Source organism: Zingiber officinale, chromosome 5A, assembly GCF_018446385.1.
Source record: "Zingiber officinale cultivar Zhangliang chromosome 5A, Zo_v1.1, whole genome shotgun sequence".
NCBI classification, from domain to species: Eukaryota; Viridiplantae; Streptophyta; class Magnoliopsida; order Zingiberales; family Zingiberaceae; genus Zingiber; species Zingiber officinale.
The window spans coordinates 56,512,614-56,522,785 of record NC_055994.1 but is presented as its reverse complement, the minus strand read 5'-3'; the positions used below and the strand labels follow the sequence as shown (position 1 = coordinate 56,522,785).

General features: G+C 37.5%; 1 non-coding gene across 1 annotated transcript; it reads right to left on the bottom strand.

Moving 5' to 3' along the window:
• Window positions 1–3,803: 3,803 nt before the first annotated feature.
• On the bottom strand, window positions 3,804–3,909 carry LOC121983440. The gene has a single exon (XR_006112493.1). It is a non-coding gene; the product is annotated as a small nucleolar RNA R71 (small nucleolar RNA).
• Between the last annotated feature and the right edge of the window lie 6,263 nt (window positions 3,910–10,172).

The following is a 10,172-nucleotide window of genomic DNA, read 5'->3' as shown; positions in this document are numbered from 1 at the left end:
CACTTAAAGAGATAATTAAAAACCTCCCCCTGAATTTGATACTCCTTTAATTTATTAATCCTCCTTATTTATTACTCCCTCTTAATATAAAATTTTACAACCGTAACATATTTTCGTACCTAAGTGTTTTAGGCGATTGTATAATTATCTTTATAAAATTAAATTTGACTAAACGTAATTAACGTTAGATTCAGTTGAAATGAGTTAACCTTTAGTGTAATGTTAAGTAAGATAAGTTGTTATTAATTCAATAATTAATCAATATTAATAATTTATTGATTAAATTTTGCTTGATTCAATAATTTAATATAATCTAAATTTTGTATTAATTGATGAAGGTGTTAGTTATAATTTAACTTTTCATTTACTTCCTTTTAAGTTGGATTAACTTAGTTTAAAGTTGGTAGTAATTTGAAGTTAAACTCGTTATTAAACAAGGTTAAGGAAGGTTCAATTTAAGTCAAACTTTAATTATGTTTTAATAAAAATAATTAATATTTTAAAGGTTGATAAAAAATGAGTTAGAGTTGTAGGACCGTTAGATTCGATAGAGGGGGGTGTGAATATCGATTCGAAAAGATGAGTATAATCGCAGCGGAAAAATAAAATAGACACAGATATTTTTACTTCGTTCGGAGCCTGTGACGACTCCTACTCAAAGGCCCGTGATCCTTGACCACTTTCGTTGGGCAATCACTAACAAGTCGAAATATGATTACAGAATAAGTACAGGAAATGCTAGTAATAAAGCAATACCGACAAAGAAAAATTAAATAAAACCGGAAGAGCACTTTTGTCGGAGCGTAGTTGACGTCACACTTGAACGTCGAGCAGCAAGATCAGCAGTAGAAGAGTTCTCAGTAAAAGTTGATTCTGAAGCTCCTGCCTGGGGCTTCTTTTATATGCTGTTCCGGGCGCCTGGATCCCTTCCGGGCGCCTGGAGTGTGACGTAACTGTTCAAACCAAGATGCTCCACGTGGCGACGACTTGTCTGGATAAAATTCGCCTTCCGGGCGCCCGGACCACCTTGTTCCAGAAAGACTCCTTTTTCCTGCAAAACAAGGTTAGTCCGAGGCAAATATACATCCTGTAAAACAAATTGTTAGCACAGTTAAAGTTCAACAGATGGATAAAAAGAGTATGACTTAGATTCCGTCTTTCCGAGACCGGAATCTAGTCACGATCTCGACTTAGACATCCGAAATGGATCTAAGCCGGATCGACGCCTAATGTCCCCTTCCCGGGAACGCGTCCTCACAGCCACTCCCCTCCAGTGACTTACCTCACTTACTGATGTGCGTAGATTATATACTCTTTTATGCATGTTTTTACGCACATTTACATACTTTGAGCATGCTTGATCTATGCATTTTTATACTTCCAGCTTTCCTTTTAGCATATTTACTCTTTTGGTTCCGAGATCTGCTTTTTGTGCATTTTCTGTACACAGGAGTCGATTTGGTGAAGAATCTACATCTTTGGGCATGCATTGGAGGAAACGAAGGGAGAAAGCACCGGGCCGTGTACCTCACACGGCCATGCACTGGGATGGAGCTCGGGCCGTGTGGAGTTTGGCACCAACAGAAGAGGAAGATGACATGGCCGTGTGAACCTCGCACGGCCGTGTCAAGATTTGAAGCCAACCAGAGCAGAAGCCTTACATGGCCGTGTGGATCTACACGGTCGTGTGAGACTTCCAGAGACCGAGCAGGCTGTGGCCGTGTGCACCACACGGCCGTGTAGCATTTCCAGAGAGCAGAGGGGTTCTGGCCGTGTGGAGTCACACGGCCGTGCAGGTTTGGCAGAGAGGGAACTGGACATGGCTGTGTGAATCTCACACGGGCGTGTCACAGGGCCGTGTGGCGCCCGATTCCCTCCTCTATTTAAACCCTTCTTCATGAATTGAAAGGGGATCTCTCCTCCTTTGGGAGAAAGCAAGATTTGGTGGTTTCCTCCCATTCTTGGGAGGATTTCTGGGCGATTCTTAGGGAGATCTCGATGATTTCGACTCCGGAGCGAGGATTGGATCCGAAGACAAGGCTTCTTCGTAGATAAGTTTTCTCTTTTCCCCTCTTCTTGTTTTCTTGGATTGGGGATTCAAGGAATGCTTGTAATCTCTATTCTTTCGGGTTTTCTTCCTCGATTCATGGAGTAGATCTTGTATTCTAGGATTAAGGGAGTATTTGTATGATGGATTGATGTAATCTCTTATGGATTTGCCATTTTCTTGTTTCAATGACATTATCTTGCTTGTATCAATTAGATCTTGAATGATTGATGGTGGTTTGTGCTTAATTCTCATTCTTGATTGATTGTTTGGATATCTTATGGACTTGGTAAGGATAAACTCTCACTCGATCATCCAAGGGATCCACGTGACAGGTGCAAGCCCGTGTAAGGACGTTTGAGAGATAATCTTGAAGAGGAAATAGGAATATTCAAGAGAGTAGGATAGATTCTATGATTAGCTTCTTGTATCTTTATAGATTAATAAGGTGTGGGCTTCTATGTTGATATCCGAGGAAGGCATAGTAATAGGTGCGCTTCTGTGTAAGGACAACGTAGGTTCATGTCTAATTAATCCTATTTAGATACATTTCTCAGTCCTTAGCCGGTTGTCTATTGCAAGAGGGAACCGGCAACTTTCTACATGCTTGGCAATTGAGGAATAAGAATTGGTGAACCATTTACATTCAAGAAATCTTACAAAGAAACCGAAACTCCTAGAATCTCCCTTTATCATAACCCAAAACACTAAACTCTTGTTTGTTGATCTCTAATATTAGATTTGTTTACCTTTACTTTGCTTTTGAAACGATTGGATAGTTGTTTAGCTAATTCGCATTGAGACATTTCTAGTGCTTATTCCAGTCCCTGTGGATACGATAATCTTTTATATTACTTGCGACATTTTTGTACACTTGCGGAGCGTAACAAGTTTTTGGCGCCGTTGTCGGGGACTGCGCTATAACATTAGGAATTATCAATTGAGTTAGACTAAACATAACTTTTCTTCTTTTTTTTTTCTTTTGATTTGCATAGTTATAACTAATTGTTAGAAATCTGTTTTCGTAAGTTTTTCCTTTCTTGAATAACATTCTTGACAATTCTTTTTGTTGCAATTCTAATTCTGATTCTAACTTTGCATTCTTGATTTCTAGTACTCTAATCTAACTTTTCTCTGTTTTCTCTTTTGATCTTGTTTCTTTCTTCTTTTCTTTTGTAAACATATCTTGCAATTTTTAGCATATGAATTATTCTAGATATTTTTCTTTTCTCTTTTATCTTTTCTTTCTTGTTTTCATTATGCACTTTCTTTCTTGCAATTTAAATTCTGCATTTGCTTTCTTGCTTTTCATATTGCATTTTATTTCTTATTTTTGATTCTTGATAATTTTCTTTTTCTTCTTGAATATCCATGAGCACTAACATGTCAAGCAGGACCATGAGAAATTTTTCTACACCCTTTTCTGCAAGATTTTTATCTCCCATTGTGCAACCTCAAATTGAAGTAGAAAGTTTCCAATTAGACCCAGAGATAATTTTCATGATACAAGGTCACAAATTTGGAGGAGAAGTATCAGAAAGTCCTTATTTGCATCTTGAAACATTTTTAGAGATTTGTGATTTGGTGAAATGTGAAGGAGTATCAGCAAATGCAGTTCGATTGATGGCATTTCCTTTCAGTATCAAGGATAAAGCAAGGACTTGGCTATATTCTCTCTGTCCTCAAAGCATCACAAGTTGGGAACAATTGGAGAAGCAATTTCTGAATCATTTTTTCCCTCCAAGTAGAACGGTGTATATGAGGAATTGCATAACAAATTTTTCTCAGGCATATGGAGAATCATTATTTGAAGCATGGGATAGATTCAAGAGTCTTCAAAGACAGTGCCCTCATCATGGTTTTGAAAAATGGTTGATTTTGCACATATTCTATGGGGGAATTTCTTTCTCAGACAAGACTTTATTGGATTCATCAGCTGGAGGTTCTTTTATGGACAAAAGTGTAGATGAAGCTTATTCGTTAATTGATCAAGTGACATTGAACCTCCATGAATGGTCGAACAAAAGTTGGATGGAATTTCCCTCAGATATTCAAAAAGTGCAAGCTATAAATGTAAGAGAGCCTGTCAAACAAAATGGAATTCAACCACCTAAAAATGTTGAAATTCACAAGTCACAGAGTGAGGAGTTCAAACATTTGGGGGCAAAGCTTGATAGTATTGTTTCAAAATGGTTTAAAGAAGATCCCCCTCCTACACAGTCAAGATCTAATGAAAAGTGTGATGATGTTGGGTTGAGAAGTGGCAAAAATCATGAAGAACTTCTGAAGAACGACATGTTTAGAATTGAGGAGAAGAATAATAGAAGATCACAAGAACTCAGTTCCATTTCTCTGGGAAGTTCCCAAAGGCCAGAAGTACCTTTCCCTCAACGATTAATCACACCAACATTAGATAAGCAAGTTGGACCTCCTCCAAAAGCTTAAAGGGAATTTGGGAAAAAGGGAGTTCAGTCTTTCCCAGGACCTTCACTAAGGGTTCCTTTTCCACAAAGGTTAGTGGGGGTCAATGAAAATAAAGACTTCGGCAAATCCTGTGACACTAATATGGTTGAGTGTAGATTTTTGAATATATATGAAGATGAAGATTTTTCAGATGAGGATTTTATTGATAATGTAGTGGTAAATAAGTTTTCAGATCTATCTCAAAATTTTATAAGGTGTTATAGTGACATCGAATTTTCAGATGATGAATGTGATGTGGTAGATCAACTTAAAACTGCAAGTGAAGTTATTGATCCTCTTGTTATTGATTCTCCTATTGAGGACATAGATGTTGGTTTATTTTTTGATGTATGTGTTGATGATGATGATATGGAAGAATGTGTAGGGAGCTGTGTTGTGGAAGCAGCATCTCAAGGATCACCACCTTTGTCAAGACAACCCTTAGAGGTTTTAAGAATTGATCATGTTGTGGAACAATGTGTAGGGACTTATACAGAGCTAGTAGAGTCTCGAGAATCACCATCACTGATATCATCAACACCTAAGCTAGAGCCAGAACCATCATTTGATTCAGAGGAAGTCACATTTACATGTTTAGAAATTTCAGGTATTTCTCAACAAAGTAAGGTTAATATTTCTTGTGATCTTTTGGAAAACTTTATGGAGGTACCTATAATTGACTTTGTTGGATGTGATTCAGTTTTTATTACTTATTCATCTTATCTTGATATGGTTCTAGCTCTATACTATATAACATGCTTGTGGGAGATTTATTTTTCTTTTGGATGTGCAGATTTCACATGGGCCAATAATTGGAAGCTCAATCTGAACCGTCTTCAACCAGCTGAAAAAATTTCCAAGAAGACGAAGATGGAGAGAGTTATACTTTACTTTGTAGCTCCTTTGATGAAAGCTCCCTCCATAATAAGAGCCCTTGGTAGGAGGGTTCTAAAATATCTTACCCCTCCAAGAGTAAGATTTAGATGAATCTAATGAGGTGGTCGAGCTAATGACCTTAAACAAGCGTTTCTTGGGAGGCAACCCAAGTTCATTTTCCTTATTTTCTTTTATGTCTTTAGTTCTCTCTTTATAATAAACATGTATCCTCTACTTAATTTTTCTTGTCTATCTTATTGTTGTAGAATTCAAAGTTGTGGAGGAATGTGAGTATTGGATGGAGGAGTATCTTTAAAAACATGAACGTCAACCATTTGGAGCTCATCACTTGGTAACTTATTTTAAAATCTCCTCCACATTGTTTTTAGTTTTCATTGGGACAATGAAAAATTTAAGTCTGGGGGGATGCATTAGATGCATTTGATTTGCTTTGTTTGTTTTTGTTTTTGCTTATGTCTTGTATTGTGTTTTGATTTTTTGTGGCATACATCTTGAGAACATCAAAACTTCACTTATATGCTTTCTTGGATTCAAGTGAAATGTTAGCACGATTATTGGCTTGATTCATGATGTTCGAATGATGCTAGTAGTAAACTTTGTATAGTTTTTTTTCTATCTTGGGAAGCATTAATAAGCTAAGAATCTTATGGTGATGAGTTTTAGTTTTGGTTCAACCTTAAGGATTTTATCTTCACTACACTTGTGCTTGATGCTTGAATAGTTGATGTCATTGAAATAGTCATGATTCATCTTGTTTGCTTAGTACTTGGTTTCCATGGTGATTTCTCAACTTTCATTTTGGTTACTGGATGAGGCTCAAATCATTAAAGCTCATTTGGAAAAATCAAAATATCCCAACATGTGTGCTAAAAGTACATTTGTGAATAAGTTTTGCACAATGCAAACACTTATATAAAAAAAAAACACAATAAGGGATATAAAAAACAGTTGTCATGAGTGGAATTTAGCAAGTCACCCCTTTGAGACCGAGTTAGGTTACTGGGGAAATGACTGTTTAGCTTCTCTTGAGATTGAGCACACCTTTGAGACCTTGGGTTAGTTGAGAAATATGAACCAAGTGAATGGTAAGTAAGTGCCTATCACTGGTTACTTGTCTTTCACTTGAAACATTAGGAATTCAAATTTGATGACGACTTGACTAGGACATGGATTGAAACTTGAAGGGTGTTGAGTTACTTTTACACTGCGCACAAGATTCTTATGCTTGAACCATACTCTACTTGTTTCCATGATCATGCTTGTTAATGAAACTTTTTGATAGAATTAGGAAAGTGCACTGGGTTTTATGAATGTGTTGTAGAACATATGAATTTAGACTGCAGCATTTTGCTTGAGGACAAGCAAAGGTTTAAGCCTGGTGATGTGCGTAGATTATATACTCTTTTATGCATGTTTTTACGCACATTTACATACTTTGAGCATGCTTGATCTATGCATTTTTATACTTCCAGCTTTCCTTTTAGCATATTTACTCTTTTGGTTCGGAGATCTGCTTTTTGTGCATTTTCTGTACACAGGAGTCGATTTAGTGAAGAATCTACATCTTTGGGCATGCATTGGAGGAAACGAAGGGAGAAAGCACCGGGCCGTGTACCTCACACGGCCATGCACTGGGATGGAGCTCGGGCCGTGTGGAGTTTGGCACCAACAGAAGAGGAAGATGACATGGCCGTGTGAACCTCGCACGGTCGTGTCAAGATTTGAAGCCAACCAGAGCAGAAGCCTTACATGGCCGTGTGGATCTACACTGCCGTGTGAGACTTCCAGAGACCGAGCAGGCTGTGGCCGTGTGCACCACACGGCCGTGTAGCATTTCCAGAGAGCAGAGGGGTTCTGGCCGTGTGGAGTCACACTGTAACGACCCAATTTTCCCTATTTCAAGTTTTAAAAGTCCATAAAAATATTTGGAAATGCTTTTAAAATATTCTAGAGATTTTTAAGAATTTTTAGAGTATTTTTACGTAATTTTTGGAGGTCGTTTGATATTTTTACAAGACGAAAGGAAGTTGACAAAAAAATTTGTCAAAACCGAAGCTCGAACCCACGACCTCGGGTCGGACTGACCCAACCGGACACGACGCAACCAACTGGGCTGCGAGTGTTTCGTTAACTATATATGTAACGAAGTATATTTAAGCAGAAGTTAGGGAATTAGGAATAAAAAGGGGGTGCGACAGGATTCGAACCCGCGGCTTCAAGTATGAGCCAAGCAACAGCCAACCAGCTGTGCTGTAATTATTTCGTTAAACATATATAGAGCGAATATATTTATATAGTAGTTAATAATGGAAATGTTTAGGTATTAAAAGGAGAACTTGAGTTTTACCCGAGACCTAATTTTTCCTCACCTTTCTCTCCCGACGGCGCTGTTCCTCTCCTCGGGCGAAAACGCAGCGGCGTTAGGGCTTCGATCCGGCGGCCGACGAGCACCTTTTTTCGAGAGCTCTTCACACATTCGTGACCGGCTCGTCGAGGGGAGCACGCAGACACGAAGAGATCGAAGAATTTCAAGTCTCTGCAAGCCCTAGAAGCCGATCTCGGCTGTAAGTCCAAGAAATCCAAGGTGAGTTGCTTCTCACCTGCAGTAGGAGTTGCTCCGATCTTTCGGTTTCGTTTCCTTGTTTCCCGAGTTTCTTGAATCCGAACCATGCTATAAAGATTTTTGGTTTTGGGTGTTCTGCCGTGGGTTTCAAAGAGGGACCAAGAACTGGTTTTGTTTAATTGAGCATGTAGGATAGTTTTGCGCCGAATCTAAGCTTGCTAGGGATCAAGTTTTTGTTTCTCCTTGTTTTTTTGAATCTGCCGTGACCTAGGGATGAGTTTAAAGTTCCTACCGTGACCTTCAGGATGGAGAAAGGGCTTAATGGATTTAGCCTTGATTGATGTTGCTTTAGCTTTTATTGATTCTGTAATTTCTGGACAAATATATTGGCTTGGGTCATTTCCTTTATGCTGTCGTGAGTTGATTAAGAAGAGGAGAAGGGATTTAAATTGTCATAGCAATCACCCCTTTTAATAGCATGTGCTTAACAGAAATCTGCCAATGCATTTCTTAATAGAATAGTTGACTTCCTTTGCTACCATATCAAGCTTTGCATAGGTGTAAACTTCAGCAGATTATAGCCTATATAAGTAGAAGAAGTATTGCAGATTTGGTTTAGCTTATGTGGCTTGCATTATCTCGGATTAATGGGGCTGGTAGTTAGCTTTCTTTTGCTTTTATCACAGCATGTTTAGAAAGCTTAAAGTTACTTTCTTTTGCTCTTATCACAGCATGTTTAGAAAGATCAAATTAGCTTTCTTTTGCTCTTATCACAGCATGTTTAGAAAGTCCAAGTTGCTTTCTTTGTGCTATTTTTATAGCATGATTAGTAAGTTTAAAGTTGCTTTCTTTTGCTCTATTTTTACAGCATGATTAGTAAGCTCAAGTTGCTTTTCTTTGCTCTATTTTTACAGCATGATTAGTAAGCTCAAGTTGCTTTTCTTTGCTCTATTTTTACAGCATGATTAGTAAGCTTAAAGTTGCTTTTCTTTTGCTCTATTTTTACAGCATGATTAGTAAGCTCAAGTTGCTTTTCTTTGCTCTATTTTTACAGCATGATTAGTAAGCTCAAGTTGCTTTTCTTTGCTCTATTTTTACAGCATGATTAGTAAGCTTAAAGTTGCTTTTCTTTGCTCTATTTTTACAGCATGATTAGTAAGCTCAAGTTGCTTTTCTTTGCTCTATTTTTACAGCATGATTAGTAAGCTTAAAGTTGCTTTCTTTGCTCTATTTTATAGCATGATTAGTAAGCTTAAAGTTGCTTTCTTTAGCTCTATTTTATAGCATGATTAGTAAGCTCAAAGTTATTTCCATTTGCTATTTTAACAAGCATGAACAGCCATGTATTCTAATGGAAAAATAAGAATCCTATTAAATACTTTTAGAAGTATTAACAAGTAAAAGGAAGATAAAGAAAAGAAAGGGAAAAGGCTAAGGCCTTAAGTAAAATCCCGAATTCAAGACTTTAGGGATTTTGGCACACAAGGTGCTTATTAAATGCCAAGGCATTTTATTATAAGAAGTATTTAAAGATAAAAAGTATTTTACTTTTAAATGGCATGTACCGGACACAAGATCCAAGGGATGGGCTCCAAGTTGCCCCTAGGCACATGGCCTAGAAGGGATGGGCTCCAAGTTGCCCCTAGGCACATGGCCTAGAAGTATCTTAGTAGTTTCGGGATTAGCTACCTCGATTCTTATTAAGAATGCGCGCAAAGTGGTACAATGCCGGGCCCAAGAGAAGTTGATTATTATTTTAAAGTATTAAAGTATAAGTTTTGAAACAAATGAAACAAGCTTCAAATATGTTTAGAATTAGAAAGTTTAGTTTCTTGTTATTTGAAGCATGCAGTAGTAGTTTATTTGTTTCTTGCTATTAGATTATTCAGCATGTTTAGCTTTATTTGCTTTCAGCATGCAGTTAGTATATTATTCTTGTGAGCATGAGTAGCTTTACAAGTTTAGTAGCTTTACATGATTAGTATTTCAGTTAGTTTGATTCCTTTGCTATTTATGAGCATGAGTAGCTTTACATGTTAGCATTCAGTTTTAGCATGTTTTTATTTATATACATGCATATCGAGTTTTTGTGAGTAGATAGCGCTCACTAAGCTTTATGCTTATAGACTGCACTTCCTCCTACTGCAGATAAAGGAAAGGAAAAGATTTAGCAAGGAAGGCGACAAGGTGGTGGTGATGAAG